The following is an 18127-nucleotide window of genomic DNA, read 5'->3' on the forward strand; positions in this document are numbered from 1 at the left end:
TGGGATTTTTCTTGTTTCTTGAGATAGGCCGTAACGATATAAATTTCCCTCTTGAAACTGCTTTCACTACATCCCAAAAATTTTGGTAGGATGTATTTTCATTGTCATTTGTTTCTATGTATCTTTTGATCTCTCCTCTAATTTCTTCTTTGACTTGGTCGTTCCTTCAAAGTATGTTGTTTAATCTCCATGTATTTGTGGTTTTTCCTGCTTTCTTTTTGCAGTTGATATCCAATTTCAAAGCCTTGTGATCAGAGAATATGCTTGGTATGATTTCAATCTTCTTAAATTTACTGAGGCTAGTTTTATGTCCCAATATAAGGTCTATCCTTGAGAATGTTCCATGTACACTAGAAAATATATATAGTCTGATGTTTTAGGATGAAGTGCTCTATAAATGTCAATTATGTCCATTTCATCTAATGTGTCTTTTAGGGCTGCTATTTCATTATTTATTTTCTGTTTGGATGATCTATCCATAGCTGTCAATGATGTATTTAGGTCCTCTAGTATAATTGTGTTTTGGTTAATTTCTCCCTTTATTTCCGTTAGTAGTTGTTTGGTATATTTCAGTGCTCCCTGATTGGGGGAATAAATATTGATAACTGTTATGTCTTCTTGTTATATATCCCCCTTTATCGTTATGAAATGTCCATCTTTGTCTCATGTTACCTTTTTCACCCGTAAAATTGTTTCATCTGATATCAGTATGGCTACACCTGATTTTCTCTGGATACCATTTGCTTGGAGTGTCAATTTCCACCCTTTCACTTTGAGTCTATTCTTGTCCTTGGAGCTGAGATGTGTCTCTTGGAGACAGCATATGGTTGGGTCTAGTGTTTTGATCTAATCTGCTACTCTGTGCCTTTTTATTGATGAGTTCAGTTCATTTACATTTAGGGTAATTATTGATATGTGAGGATTTCCTATCATTCAATCTTTAGTTTTCTGATAAGACTGTGTCTCCATTGTTTCTTTGCCTTTTTGTTGTTGTCTATTATTTCTGTGTGGTGGTATTCCATGATTTTGTCCCCTCTGTTTCTTCTTTTATTACAGTATATATTTTAGTTCTGGACTTTTTTTTGAGTGGCTACCATTAAGTTTATGTAAAAGAAAGTTTGTATTTAAACTATTCCATTTTCTTCGGCATGCTTACTTTCTCCATTCCCATATTCCCATTCAGGCCTTTACTCATCCCTTTTTATATTTTGGTTGCCACAAATTGTCCTTGTTGATGGTGGTCGAATAGCCTCCTTTAGCATTTCTTGTAGTGCAGGTCGTGTATTAGAAAATTCCCTCAGCTTCTGTATGTCTGGAAAGGTCTTAATTCCTCCTTCATATCTAAAGGATATCTTCACTGGGTATGTTATTCTTGACTCATAATTTCTTTCTTTCAGTAGTTTGAATATTTGTTTCCACTCCCTCCTGGCTTGTAGAGTTTCTGCTGAAAAATCTGACGATAATGTAATGGGCTTTCCTTTGTAGGTTACCGTCTTCTTTTCCCTGGCTGCCTTGAGGATTCTTTCTTTGTTGTTGATTTTTGACAGCTTCAATACAGTGTGCCTTGTAGAAGGCCTGTTGGGGTTGAGGTAATTAGGTCTTCTATTTGCTTCTTGGATTCGAGGATCCAGTTCTTTCCACAAGTTTGGGAAGTTCTCATCGAATATTTGTTTGAATATACTCTCTGGTCCCTTCTCTCTTTCTTCTCCTTCTAGTATGCCCATTCTTCTTATACTGCTCTTTCTGATGGAGTCAGAAAGTTCTTGTAGAGTTCGTTCGTTTCTTTTAAGTCTCAAGTCTCTTTCTTCTTCCATCTGTGTCACTTCCAGGTTTCTATCTTCGATGTCATTGATTCTTTACTCCATTTGACCAACTCTACTACCTAAGCTGGCTATTTAATGCTTCATTTCTTCTATTGAGTTCTTAATCTCTAGAAATTCTGTTTGTTTCTTTTTTAAAATTTAAATCTCTTTGGTAAATTGTTCGTGTTGTTCTTTGATTGTGTCTCTGAGTTCATTAAGCTGCCTGTGTATGTTTTCTTGCATCTCATTGAGTTTTTTAAGAACGGCAATTTTGAATTATCTGTCATTTAAGTCACATATTTCCATACATTTAAGTTCATTTTCTGGAGACTTTTTATTTTCTTTCTGAGCTGTCTTGTTGCCTTGGCTACTCATGGCAAGTAATGACTTATTATTTCTCTTCCTACACATCTGCAGGAGTGGGTTCTGCAACAGGTTGATAGGAAGAGGTCTTTCTTTTGTTTTCCAGTATGTGTTGGTAGAATGTTTTATTTTCTCTCTGACTGCAGCCTTTTTTTCTCTCTCACACTGCAGTGTTATGTTTTCTCTGCACTATTCCAGCTTCTCACACAATGGGGGGATTCCCTGGAAGGTGGGCTTCTCCTCTGTGAATAGTTCGCCTGGTTCATAGGACACTGCATCCGTGTGGGGATGCAGAGAGCTTTTGAAGTTCCAAAGCTCTTCCTGCACCAGATTCAGAGCGTGTGTGTTTCAGCAGTTCTGTTTACTCTTGCATGGATCCACCCAGATAGGTGGGGACAGGGGCGGCGTGAGTTGTGAGCATTGGCGCAGAGCAACGTCAGCAACCACCACCCCAGCCAGTCCTGCTTCCACAGCTCCCTCCCCTTTGCCAGAACTAGTTGGGCTGTGAATCTGTGTTTGAGGTTCACATTTCTCAGAACAGCTTATATTCTGTTCTTTTGATCTGACACTGCTACTATTCCGCTTCTACCATCGTGCATGTGGGGCAGGGCGACCTCTGGGAGGGTATGGAGGGGGTGGCTAGTCACAGTGCCTAATGCTTCCATTCTCTGCTCAGCGGTGAGGGCTTAAACCACCGTTTTCAGCCTTCTTACCTCAGTGTTTGCTCCAAGGTGTCTGCTGTGAGCGTTGGGTTCAGCCGTGTTATATGCTGCTCCCTCAACCCTGTGGGCCATAAGCAGAGCCCTAGCAGTCCTAGTTCTTCCCTCTTCTGCAGCTGTGGTAGTTCCGGGATGCAGTGAGCTCGGAGCACCGAGCTTGGTCTGCATCCTGCGCCCACGCGGCTCCGTTTCTGCACTTCTCCCTTCCCTCCTCCACCGCTTGCGCGATTCGCCCACCTTTAGGTGAATTCAGTAGTGCGCTCTTAGTCTTGCCTATCAGTTCTGCAGGGCGTCCTTTGTGGAGTTATAGTTGTTCAATTTGTTGTAAATTCCAGGGGAGTTTTCCAGAGGCTCACCTGGCACCGCCATTTTGATGACGTCCTACATTCATTCTTTTAATATTAAAAAAAAAGACCATCAAACAGAATGGATATTTTAAATCATATTTGTACAACTGAATATAGTTGATTGGCACATTGAATAAGTTGGTTAACTTTCACCTTGGTCATTAATTTCAAGCTATACCCATGCCAGCTGTCTTGGAAACCTATGCTTTTATTCTCCATACGAATGCATTTGTATTAATCTGAAACAACCTCTCCTTAGAGTTCCAACTAAAGGTACATTTTCATTTGGATCTCATCCATGTTGTTTAAAACTCCTGCTCTCTCTGAATTATTGTCAGTTGCTATGGCATTAAAATATATGCTATCTCTCTCTGAAATATGCTGTCATAGGTACATGCAGTAAACTATTAGAAATATAAGGAATATGTTTCCATCTTTGTTTGATTGATTCAGGCCCTGTAAGCCCTTGTAACATGAATATCATCATATTCAGCAATTATGACCACACTCCTAATACTTAGAATGCTTTTCCTTCCATGTGCCTTACCAAAGACAGAGTGTTATTCAAAGCATAAGAATGGCTGCCATGGAATTGACCCACTGCCCCTGCTGGCTCAGATGGGACCCGTCTCAATCAGAAACTCTTCACTGTCGAGTAAGACTAGCTTTTCCTAATGGAATATAAACATAATGCCCTAAGATTATTAATTATTCATTTCTGGGTTGAATTAGCCTGACAAATCCTTTTTAGAGAGTGAGTTTGAAAACAAGGAACTTGAGAGAGTAAATTGCACTGAGTATATGGGCTTCAGTACTAGAGATCGCTAACGTTTAGGAATAGGCCCAAAAAAGAGGGGATAAGCATGCCAGCTATATACTTTAAATTTAAACTCATAAGCTTGTCAATAACCACTATCCTTTTACTTAAAAAAAGTTATGTCACTTGGCAGCATAGCATCCAGCATTAATACATTGTCACTCTTGGGAAATTTATATTCTTCCGTTCTGAATAGAGTTCAGTCCTCTAGGTTTATTTGATACTTAACAAATTTGAGGGTTGATAAACAGGAACATATTACTCTATAATTCCCATGATTTTTCAAACTATATAAGTTACTTAGGCAACTACTTGTAATTATAAAAAGGAAATTTAGGTGTACAATGCTAGATGACAGTCTACAAAATTGGTTTTCTTATCTAGTGAATTTTAAATAGCACTTTAATCTTGGGTATCTTTGTTCTTCTGGGAAGGAAAATTTGATTCAGTATTATGAGGCCTTTTATGGCAACTCAAATTGCCAGTTGATATTTTAATGGATCCAAGATTGAGTCAGAAGTAGGAGAGTTAAGGGTACTTGTGTAATGTTTCATATCATTGGCTATTAATTTATTTTTCAAATTTGGAAAATAAGAACTCCATATATGCAAGGAGGTAAACACATTTTCGATGTATAGGTTATGTGCCTTGTTGCAAAACTATCGATTTAAATATGTGAACATTTTGAAAATAAGTTTCGACTAATTAGGAAATTCACAGTATGTTTGCTATATGATACTTTACTTTCTACACAATCTGGCATGCATTTTTCTGCAAATTTCATTGTTATTTGGACTTTAAGTTGTGGTGTAAACTGGAATGAAAAATTGCACAAATATATATATATACATATATATGTATATATATACATATATATACATATATATGTATATATATACATATATATACATATATATGTATATATATACATATATATATGTATGTGTGTGTGTGTGTGTGTGTGTATATATCTCCAAGAGATAAGGGCCTTTCACGTGTGAACATTCCTAGAAATGAAGGTACAATTTAGGCATAATTTGTGTCTAATTTTATACACATATTTAACCTTGCAAGCTAGATGTTTGGCTGAAATTTGATAAATACAGGGTAATACTTGGTAGTGTCATGCTTAGGGTGACTTATTCTATGTGGCCTGAATAATCTCCCTGTCCTCCAGCATGGAATAATGCAGGGTCATGATCTGAAAATTGATATAAAATTTTCCTTTATCATTCATTTGTATGTTTAAGATTTGAGTCCTACTACCTAGATCTCATACAAACAAATTGTAAAATGCAAGTATTTGCTATTTCAAGACCGATCAATGTATATTTTAAGTGTCAGATACACTTAGTTTACTGTGATTAAATGATATACTCTCGGCTGAACAATATAGTTATAGAAAAATGCAGATAAAGCAGTACCTCTTAACACATCACTCACTGCACTGGTTAAACTTTGAAACTAATCAAAGCATATTAAGCACTGAATTTAGAGTGTGTGGAGGAACAAAAGGGATCTTTGCAATTGATTGAAAGAAAAAGAGTCTAGCACTAGAAACCTGTAATCACAGTGGCTCAGGCTGCAAGATGCTGATCGTTGCCATAGCAACAGACTGTGTTTGTTACATCATGGAAATAAGGAGTGTGAGAGTCATGAGTACAACATCCCTCCAAGGGGACAAATACAAAGCTATTAGAGGAAAGGGTAATAAAATATGTAGTCACAGGTAAAGATGAACGTTTTGAAAAGGGTAATAACTAAAGCGCATGAAGATAGATGAGCAGCTCTTGAAAATTAGATTCTATTTTTATATTGGGGCTTAATCACTGTTGTCACTGGCTTCTTTTCCTTTTTCCTCCCTCCCTCCCTCCCTCCCTCTTGCCTTCTTTCTTTCCTTTCCTTTCCTTTCCTTTCTTTTCTCTCTTCCTTTTAAAAAGACACGATAGAGTGCAGCTTCAAAAATAAAGTTCAATTTTCTACCTATTTTATTTCCCAAGACACTATAATTTATACTATGGTTAATTTAGAGAAGTACATTAAAATTTTAATTTTATATTTTATAAGATTATACTCTTACCCAAGTATTAAACTGTGTCAGTAATGTGAGAAAATATGTCACATATTAAATGCATGTATTCCAATTATCTGCACAAATCCCCTATGTTCTGAAGCACATAATAGACTGAAATGTGTTGATATACTAAGCACAGTATTCATTTTTATAGTAAACCTGCATTTGTTCAAAGCCTTAGTATTTTCAGAATTGCACTTCCCTAGTGACTAAGGTCCAAGTGGACTGATGTCGCTACAGAGAGCAATGATAAAACCTGGACATAATACAATAATAGCTGTCGAAGGCACTGGGCAATGAAAAGAAGCAGGCAGGTGTATGTTACCGATTCTGAGGGAGGTTGCACAGTGTACGTTCTCCATTGTTTCTCTCCCAGGAGGACTGAGCACATATGGAGCTGGGGAGTGGGGATGGTGGAAAAGCCACAGTCTTTCTGGCCTCAGGAGTCACATTTAGGAGTTAGGGTATTTGAGCCATATCAAAGGTAGGGCGAGATACCTATGACATCTTGTAATTTCACTGCAGGGGCCAGAGAGGGAACCTCGAATTTCTGTCTGACCTCATCTTTGTCTGATCCTCAAGCCACGTTTGAGTGAGACAGACTCAGACACAACAGATCAGAACTGAGACTGGAGCTACTGTCCAAGAAATAATTTGTATTTTGTGGTCAACCAAATTAATTGCCTGCTAAAACAAAAGAAATATTACTTGAAGAGATTAATAACTGATTTCAGAATTTCTGCATCTTAACATTCATAATATCTAGGGCACTGTCCAAGATAAGTTTTAAAAAAGAAAAGGAAAAATGATGAGCCTCATACAGATATAAAAATGAAGGCATGGGAGAGATTTTACTCCATTCATTTATGAAGAATGGGACCAGATAGATGGTATATCCAGTTCAAAACACATATATCAGAAATATTGAAATGAGTGTTCAAATGGAGGCAAACTGTTTTTTCTACAGCAAGGAAGGAAGTCAATTGAACTTTCACCAGATAGAATAGAATTTGTACATCTATAACTTATCCATAACTTACAGAGTTACAAAATAGCTCAATGACAAAAATCTAGACTCAGATAACTTGGAGAGTGTCTTCTAGACAATGCATAGTTTTCCACAAAATGTGATTTTTTTGGTTTCTAAACAAAATCCAAAATTACCTAACATGAAAAGGACCAGGAAATCGAGTAGCATTCTCAATTAAAGATTAAATGAGATCAGTTCGAGATGGTTCAGAAGTTGGGATTAGTAAATCAGGATTTTAAGAACCACCATAAAAATACTCAGAAAAGTAAAAGAAAATTAGCTTTCAAAAAAACTTTTTAAAATAGGAAATCTCTCTAATCAGAAATTGAAGTAATAAAAAAGGAAGAAAAATTCTACAACTCATCAACAAGAGAAACGTCACAAGTGTTGGAGAGGCTGTGGAGAAAAAGGAACCCTCAAACACTGTTGCTGGGAATGCAGACTGTTGCAGCTGCTATGGAAGACAGTGTGGAGATTCCTCAAAAAGTTATGAATAGAATCACCATATTTCCCAGCAATCCCTCTCCTGGGTATCTACCCCAAAAATCTAAAAACATTTATCCGTAAAGATATATGTGCTCCGATGTTCATAGCAGCTTTATTTACGGTGGCCAAGACATGGAAACAAACAAAGTGTCCTTCCATAGATGATTAGATAAAGAAGTTGTGATATATATACATAATGGAATACTATTCTGCCATAAGAAAAGATGAAATAGTGCCATTTGTGACAACCATGGATGGATCTTAAGATTATAATGCTAAGCGAAATAAGTGGACAGAAAAAATCAAGAACCATATGATTTCACTGATATGTGGTTTATAAAACTGAAAACAACAAAAGAACAAGACAAACAAATGAAGAAACAAAATTCATCGACATAGACAATAGTTTAGTGGTTACCAGAGCGTAAGGGGGTTGGGGGGTGGTAGATGAGGGTAAAGGGCATCAAATATATGGTGATGGAAAGACAACCGACTCTGGGTGGTGAACATGCCATGCGATATATAGAAGATGTATTACAGAAATGTACACCTGAAATCTATGTAATTTTACTAAAACTGTCACCCCAATAAATTTGAATTTTAAAAAAATTCTACAACTGAAAACTTAACTGAAATAAAAATAGAAGTTAATTGGATGGATTTAACAGCTGAAGGGGAACAAGAGAAAAAAATCAGTGTTTGTGCTCTGAATACAGAGGAATTAAATTAGAAATCAAATATTAAGAAATCTAGATAAACAAAAACATTTGGAAAATAAAAACTCATTTTTGAATAGTGAAAAGTTCAATTAAAATATTTTCAACTAATTGAAAATGACAAAATTTGTGATATTCAGCTAACACAGTGCTTAAAAGATTTATAACTTTAAATACATATATTTAAAAACAAGAGATATTTCATATAACGATCTAAGTTTTCACCACAAGGAAATTAGAAAAAGGACCAACTAATTATCGAGAAAGTTGAAGGAAGGAAGTAATAAAAGCATAGATGGAATCCCAAAAGCATTTTACTAAATGAAAAAGACTGCATACTGTACAATACATTTTATATTAAATTCTATACAAATCAAAACTCAAGTGGCAGTAAACACATCAGTGGTTGCCAGGGATTGGGGTGGGACAGTTTTTATTGAACCTTTTGGGGAGATGTAAATATTCTATATTTCATTGTGGTAGTCAGTCCACAACAGTATACATTACCAAAACTCAGCAAACAGCACACTGTAAAAGGATTATGTTTTATTGTATGTAAATTATACTTCAATAAACCTGATTTCTAAACATTTTGTATTTTAGGATGTGGATACTGAAGCAGTATACAATTAATCGTAACATTAAACACAAAACTTGATGCCTTTTACTATTTAAATTGTTAAGAGAAGTTGAAGTTGTATTAAATGATTATAAATGACATGATCTAAAGCTTATTTCAAAATGACTATTTAATATATGAAATCAGTTTTAACATTCATTTCATCATTTTAATTATGTTTATTTGAAAACAAACATTCTGCATACATTAGCAAGTAAACTGAAAAGTGGTACCAGTATGTTAGATAGATAATAATTGGATTCTCCCACATTTACCCTGAAATGCATATTAATCATTGAAACATATGGAAATTCATTTATTTGCTGTCGTCTATTTTACTTAAAGAAAGTAATGCAGAAAAAAATATTTCAGTACCAAACACATAGTCTAGTTTTCAAACAGTTGTGTTGTAGGAGTGACTATCATAATTTAGCAAATCTTATAAAAATAGCATAGGGTGCATTGTCAGAAAAATCTCATTTTGTATCCTGAGTCTATTTATAACACATATGACCTAAGAAGAATTACCTTAATGTATAAAACCTGAGTTTATAATAGTAAAATCCAAATATTATTTATTAATGCATTAGTTATTGCTGCTGTACGAACTACCTTATATAAACTGGTTTAAAACAACACAGATTTATTATTTTAGCGTTCTGGACATCAGAGATTTAAAATCGGTCTCTCTGTATTGTGACACTGTGACAGTAGGGCTGGTTTCTTCTGGAGACTCTAGGACAGAATCTGATCATTTCCTGTCTTTTCCAGCTTTAAGAAGCTGCCTGCCATCCTTCTGGCCCCTTTCTCCATCTTCAAAGCCAGCAGCACAGCCTTGTCAGATCTCTAACTCTGACCTTCCTCTTATAAAAATCCCTGGTGGTTACATCAAGCCCAGTGGGGTAATCCAGGATAATCTCTCCATCCCCAAATCCTTAATCAGGTATGTTTTGTTTTTTCTTTTTGCCATGTACGATAACATATTCACAGGTTCTGGGAAGTAGAATTTGGACATTTTTGGAGGGGCTATCATTCAGACAGCCACAATTGGCAAACCTGACTTGTGCTATCAGGTGGGCTTTCTGTGGTGACTAAGAAACACAAGGCCTCTGACTGCGTGGACTTTATGGTTTTGTAGGAATTTTAATACATTTTAGCAAGTTGATGTAGGGCAAAATAAATTGATAGGAAGTGCCTGGTACAGAACACTTAAATAGTTACTAATATTTCAACAAAGGAAAACTAACAAATATATAAGTACAATTTTTTAGATAGTCCATGTTAAGCAGTAGTCATAATTTAGAAACTAGAAGTAATTCAGAAAATGTTCCTGTAAAAACAAGATGAAAAGATGTGATCAACAGCGAAGAGGGAATGCCATTCCAGTAGCAATTTTTAAAATTAATATCGAAGCCAGGGAGCGTGTTTAAGTGCAACAAAATTAAGTAAGTGTATTTGATAGATTTTTTATTTGAGCACTTTTTCTGGCAGTATTTATTTCATTCTTCACGCAAAAATAGACATAGGAAAGGTAGCTCCACACTTTGGTGGATACTTGGGGCTGGAAGAGTGTACCCAATGTGGTTTGCAGTATCCTGGACGGGTAGCATGAGACTGACCCGTGCAGGCCTTCTCGTGCAGTTACCTTTTAAAAGCAAAAGTAGTTTGTGATGTTCTGACAGGAGAACATGGAAGAAAACCTTAAAACCCAATGAAGTATCAATTAGCTGAGGAGTACTTGCAATTGAGGTTGTCATGGTGATGATACTGGCAAGAGAGGAAAGCAGAGTCCCCAGGCCTGCCACTGCTTCATCCCATTTATATTTCAGTGAAGCCATGATCTGAAAGCTTTGCTTTTGGTTTAGTACAAGGTGGTTTTGTTTGCCAGAGATATTTTTTGGACAGTAACCTGTGTTTTCAGTTAACTTATTAAAATATGTAGGATAAGGATAATTGCATCTGTGCTTGTTTTCTTATAGTATGTTGTGGTTTCTTAAGAGAAAACTCAAAAATAAATTCACTTCATTTAAATGTCATCATTTTAAGGAGTTTCCAAATTATTTTTCTTATTATGTTTTCCTTTCTAACAACCAATGAAGAATTTTACAACTATTATTTTGGAAAATTTGATGAAATATGAATTTTATTCTAGTTTTTAGTTGATTTTAATATATTAAGCAGCTGGGTAGCAGTGTCCTAAGATGTCCTATAGCTCTGATAAGAATTCAAGTATACTTTTTCCTACAACTTGGGTTGAAAATTTCAAATATATATAGAAAAAATTGAATGAGTAGTTTAATGAGCATCCACAAACATTTTATTACCAAAATTATTTACATTTTGTCCTATTTCATATCTACTCATAGTTTTGTCTGGTGAACCATTTGAAAATAAGTTGTAGACATAATACACTTCACTCCTAAATACTGCAGTGTGAATTTTCAAAGAACAAGGGTGTTCTCTGATATAACCATAGTACTATGATCACATTCACGGAATTTAGTGCTGATAACATTTTCACGTTTGCTCAATTTCCTAACAATAGGTTTAATAGAATTTTTTAATACACAATCCAATTAAAAATAATACGCTATATTCAGTTTTCATATTTCTTTAACTTTTATTAAACTAGAATAATTTTCATGTTTTTTTATTTTTTTCTTTCATATCATTGATCAATTTGAAAGAACCTAGATTAGTTGTTCAGCAACTGGCTTTGTCTGTTTCCTGACGACTAGAGTCTCATGAAGTGAGTTGGTACCAGTACTGGTGATGTTGCGTTGGATCACTTGGCTTTTTTCACTGATAAAGTATCATTTCCTCTGTGTAATGAAGAATCTACAAGATAATACTTGGAGACTGTCATTGTCTCTGCTCCAACATCATTTTACTCAATGATTTAGCACAATAACTGATCCTTGCTCTAACCCATTATTACTCAGATATTTTACATTTATCATGCAGCGTCATTCTGAGACAAAAAAAACATATTTATCTTTTCTTTTTTCTTTATTATAATTAGGGACTCATGGGTTTATTTTGTAAAATGTATTTTAACCCATTACTGTGATTATTCTTTTAATCCTCAAAGTTTCCCATATTTGTTTGTGGGGACCCTATAAAGCTGGTTCTTGTGCCCTTTTAAAATGTCTGTATCAGTGTTTCCAGCATAGTTTCCAGCATAACAAGATATTTCAGGCATAGCATCAAAGTTTCCTTCTGGAACGAGTGATTTCTTCAAGAAACTTTCTTTCTGTTCACAGGAAATGGTAGATAGCCCATTATCTGGGCTCTAGGTTTACTCATTACCACTGAGTTGTCATTGCTTATAGGTCGTTTCAATAGAATGAGCTAGAAAAAAAATATTAAAAGCAGGTTTTGAGTTCATACTGATACCCTCATAGCCAAGGCACTAAAATAGGGATATTTCTCACCTTCTCTATTTCTCATTTATATCATAGTTCTCCCACAATAATGACCTTGGTTACCACAAATATCAACATATTTACTAATTTATTCAATATTATAACACCATACACACACACACACACACACACACACACACACAATAGTTTTGGAATTACTAAGCTAATATTACTAAGAACACAACATTCAAATCTATTTCAAGATTTCTCCAGAGTTCCTTTTGCAATTAGAATATATCCAAGTGAGATTGTGTAATCAGATCATTGAGTTAAAAAGTTAGATTATGTTTTTTCTTTCTTGTTCTGTTTTTAATTTTACTTACAATTAAGTTTTTGTTTATGATTATATTTAATCATGCCCCATGGTTCCTAATTTTGTTTTGTGATATGTAAAACAACACTGTTCAAAATCAAAACCATAGTAAAAGTTATTAAAAAAAAAAACTCAGAAGGGTTGTACTTCATTTGTATAATTACATTGTTAATCTATTTTGGCTTCTTCGTTATGATATAAAGTATGGATTCAAATGTACCTGTTCTCTGTTGACTATTTAGTTATCCAAGGACCATTTAAATGGAATGGTACAAGATGGAAAAAAAAATCCATCTTTTAAAAATTGATTTGAGATGCCAACATTCATACACGTATTTATATGGAATAATCTTGATTGGTCTGTATATTCACTGCTAGTACTAAATGCTTAATTTCTTTTAATAGGTGAGCAAAGACAACTTACATTTATGACATAACTGATATCTTTAGTCTCAAATCAGTCATATGATTTTATATTTTATATATATACATATATATTACATATTCTGTGTCTGCTTCTCCATATTGTTCCTTTTTATCTTTTTTTTAAGTTAAATAAAGGTTTCCTGTTTTTTTCAGTCTTTATAGTAAGACCTTATATAATGCCCTAATTCCCAGACTTTCTTAGTTTTCTACTCTGAGGTTTTCAGTTTTACCTTGTAGTTTCCGACTCCAACTGGTTAGTAATGGTGTGATCCACAAGACTATTCTACTTTCAACTTTCTTTAATCTTACACTCACATCTTTTACTTCTCGTTAGTTGGAACATGGGGTATTTCATTGTTATTCATCCGCTCTGTCCCTACCTTGATTTAGTCTTAGATCTACAATTAGATAGATGGATTGCTTTCTATAAGTTCTTTTGCTGGTTTACCTCAGCAAACCTTGGGTGGCAAAACATGTTCTCTAAGCCCTTTTGAAAAGAACTGTGAAACAGTGCAGTGTTCCCTGATTTGTGACATATTTAAAACTCTTTTTCTAAGGCCTTGATACTTGAAAGACAGTGTTGTTGAATACGAAATCCTTGGTTCACCCTTTAAATTTTAAGTTTCTTACAAATCTGTGGCATTTCATTCTTGTGTTTTATATTGCTCTCAAAAATTCTGATGCCAAGTTGATTTCCCTTTTCTCTCCTTCCTCCTCTTCTAATTCCACTTTCTTTTCCTTTGTAAATGCCTTAATATTATTTTTCTGGAGGTTCTGAGATTTTTTCGTTGTATTTTTCTTTTTTCTTGCTTGTCTGTTTGTTAGTCTAATCATTTTGGTGCAATAGGGCTGTGACACCAAAATGATCATGGCAGGTCAGTTTCCCCAGAAATATCATGGACTCTGTCTATTATATGGAGGTTCTAGTCTTCACTGATTTCTGGAAAATTTTCTTACATAGATTTAAATATATGTTCTGCTTCATTGTTTTGTCTTCCTTTTTTATGGACCTTATGAAAACCATGTAGATTTCATTTTTATCTTGCATATCAATCAATGATTCTTTTTACTTATTTAATTTCTTAATCTTTATATCTCTTATTTTATTCTCATTGTCTTGACTATTGTCATGGCTTTCTTCATTGAGCCTTGTAATTTAGTATTTATTTCTAAGATTGTTTTGAGTTATTTACAATTTCTTCCTTTATTACAAACAATTCTTAATTCACATCCTCCATTTTTTTCGTCTCTTCTGTTCTCAGGTTTTGATATTCTGACACAGGGATTTTATCATATGCAAATAGTTATTTAATGAATTTTTTGGTTAGAATTCTCTTCTGCTTCATGTACGTTTTATAGGGGAGAATTTCCACCACCTGAAATGTTCATTGTATTCTCTTTTCTTCTCACAATATATTTGTATGAATATATTTTCCACCCTGTATCAGAAATAACATGATGTGCAGCGGGTGCTGAGGATTTTAGTTGGTTTAAGTCACAAGTTAGGTAACTCAACAACAGACCCTGGAATCAAATTTAGCCTTCAGAATACCGTGTTTCCCTGAAAATAAGACCTAGCCAGACAACCATCTCTAATGTGTCTTTGGAGCAAAAATTAATATAAGATCTCGTATTATATTATATTATATTATACCTGGTATTATATTATATTGTATTATACCTAGTCTTATATTATAGTAAAATATGACAAGGTCTTATATTAATTTTTGCTCCAAAAGACGCATTAGAGCTGATGGTCTGGCTTGGTCTTATTTTCGGGGAAACATGGTATTTATTCAGGGAGCCCTTAAGATCAACACCTGTGGGAAGTAGTGAAAGAAAGCAGTTGTGGGTGGCAAAGAAGAAACAGCTCTGATACAGCTTTGCCTGTCCCCATGGGAGATCTAGGACATAATGGTCTTTCAAAATTATCCCAAATTAGGGCAGATGGCCGGGTCTTGAAAAAGTCTTGGAGGTGAGCCACTTCGGGAAGGAACATCAATTTTGATGAAGCAGATCTCTGTAGCTGGGGCTGCCACCTGAACCTGTCTGCCAATAGCATCGATATAGTCAAGCAGTTTCATGAAATTTACTCTTCCGAGACGGTGGGGTGATGTAATAGTACATCTATGGCTCATCATTCTTTATTGTTTCTATAAGACATTTGATTTATTCCACCTGCATCCTTCTTTCCCTTCACCACTAAGTTTCAAAAGAGCACATCCCATTTGAGGTTACTCCCATGTACCCCAGAAGCACCACTTTCTCTTACGAACTCATGCAATTTCAAGTCTCTTTCTTTCAATTCCCTAGAAGCCAGTTGTTTGGGCGTGGATTCTCTGGGGAAAAGTTAATGTCAAAATGCTCCCAAAGGAAAGTGGCAAAGAAGTTTAGAAAGCAGGACCAGGAAGCCAAGCAAGCTGTGATGTCCTGCAGTGTTCCCTTGGTCCTCAGCAATGAGGCTGGGCATCCATGCTCCACGCTCTGCTGTCATTGCTTAAGGCCACTTTCAGTTCTCTGTGCCTGCGAGCTCCAGAGCCTGACAGAGGTCCTCTGAAAAAGCCACACATATGTTGGCTGTTGCATGGTATGGGATAAAGATGTGAACACCTAATGATGCCATCAAAAGGAAGCTCGGAGGATATTGGTGGAGTGCTGCTATTATCCACTGACATTACTCACTGTGGTCTGTCTACCAGGTCTCAGAACTGATTTCTCGTGATGGGCTCTTTTGTTTCTTGTGGTGACTTTGTCTATGGTTTACAACCTCTAGGTTCCTCTCCCTTGATCTGTTTTCCACAAAGTACCTCCTTGACTTTCTTGCCCCAAATGGATTCTGAAGCTGGTTCTGTTGGATTTGGGTGTTTATTCCCTATTTCCACATTAAGTCTGGCATAGTCTCTGTCTCCTACTTATGCTGTGGGACCTTGAATTTCAAAAAATGTTTAATTAGTTTTTTTGGGTGGGGACATTTTTATTAGGTTATGTGTAATTTTTTGGAGTTTGAGAGGAGAGATTTGGATGTAGACTATTCGAATTGGGAGAGTTGAGTATGTTTTGGCACTTTATTTATAATTGTTATGATTATTTCTTACATATATTTAGTGCTTTATTTAATATGAAAACATTTTTAATTCATTGTTTTCTTCAATACTCATAAGAAAACTGGGATTTTTTATTAGTATTAATTTTTTTTAAAGAGGAACTTGCGGCTCAATACGCATAATGATTTGCCCTAGGAGGCGTGAGTGGAACTCAGTAATTCAGGGTTTATTGTCTGAGGGATTATCGTGTTCTACCACCGAGTTACATGTCTAGCCATGTGTAACTCACGTCATGCATCCAGAGGTTAAGCATTCTGATGAGTGGCTCCATTTTAAGCCAACGTATGTGAAAACCTCCAGTGAGACTGAAACAGCCAATAAATTAATCATTTCAAGCATTTATTGTCTATTATGGATTTAATCACATTTTATGATATTTCTGAATTTTTCAACATGGTCTTATTAAAGAGAAAAACCACGGATCCCAAATGTCCTCACGTGTAAAAAACCCATGATAGGAAACCTAGATTTAATACCTGATCTAACTGTTCTTTCAGCCTTTCCTAGAAAAATAATGGTAAGCAGTCTGGAATTTTCTGGTCAAGCGCCAGTAAGGTGACCTGTCACAAGGGCCCTCTTCATTCCCCATGGAAAGAAGAGGCAATCGGAATGTTTAAAAACCTTTGTCTGTTCCCTTCCCCCCAAAAGAAGATGACCTGGTCTAAAAATAATCCTTTCTTTTCTTGTGTTAAGAGCTCCCTTGCCTACTCTCCTTCCATTTTTGTACAGCCCCTTTGAATGCCCTTCTCCTTGCCAGATGAGATGCAGCTTGATTCATGAATTGTTTAATAAAGTCAATTAGGTCTTCCAATTACTCAGCTGAATTTTGTTCTTTAACAGTCTTGTAGCCCCACATACTTTTTTCCATCTTATTAGAAAGACTTCTATTTATTTTGGCTTAATTTTGTAACATGATTGGAATTCTTGTTGCACTGTTTCTTCCTACAAATTTTTAAGCTGCACCCTGGTAAGAATATATTAGTTCCATTAAGATTATTTTACCTAAATGGAATTTCTATTCATTACATATCTAGCCATTGGAATTGTTGGTATTATTAATCAAACTCTATAATTATGTTTTCATATAATATGCTCTTATGATCGTTACAGTAGCAAAGAGATTTTAATCCTCACACTAAAACCCATTAATTTCAGCCAACTTTATGCTTATTGTAGATAATTTTGACTCTGATTTAGAGATGATCTTGGCTAAGTTGAAGTTGGCAAGTACTGCTATTGGTTTTTAAATTATAAAGGCCACGTTTCTTTTGGTTAAGTTTTCTACTAGGTGTTTTAACAGGATGGATGGGCTTTATACAAATGTAGGGCAAAGTAACATTTATCTTCATATATTTATTTTCCTATTCCATTGAGTCCTTCTATGCAGTACTACAGTGCCTACTACAGTTTTCTAGGAACTTGCCATTTTACAGATTCTTATTGAACCTCTGCTAACCTACTAGATGCTGATCACTAATACATAGTTAAGATATGTCCTCTTTCAGAAGTATGTGCACAATTGGGTTCCTGGACCCAATTTTAACTTGTGTGTGATGGAGGATGGGGTGGGGAATATCCCCACATCTCCAACATGCAATGCTCTGAGACTTCAGCTGAGACTCCTACAATTCAATTCAATTCTGACCCTGTTGACCTGGGGACAGCATCAGATCTCACAGATTAAGAGTTCAGTCCTTCAAGACTGTGCCCCCTACTCCCTTCAGATACCAATTACAAATCCAGGTTATCACCTGTACTTCTGACCTACTGGCTATAAATCAAAAAGGTTTCTGTGACCCCACTTCTTGGATTCCATGAATCTGCTAGAGCTGCTCACAGAACTCATAGAAATATTTTACTTAGTAGGTTACTGATTTATTATTAAA

The sequence above is a fragment of the Rhinolophus ferrumequinum genome, chromosome 7 (genome assembly GCF_004115265.2).
Source record: "Rhinolophus ferrumequinum isolate MPI-CBG mRhiFer1 chromosome 7, mRhiFer1_v1.p, whole genome shotgun sequence".
NCBI lineage: Eukaryota > Metazoa > Chordata > Mammalia > Chiroptera > Rhinolophidae > Rhinolophus > Rhinolophus ferrumequinum.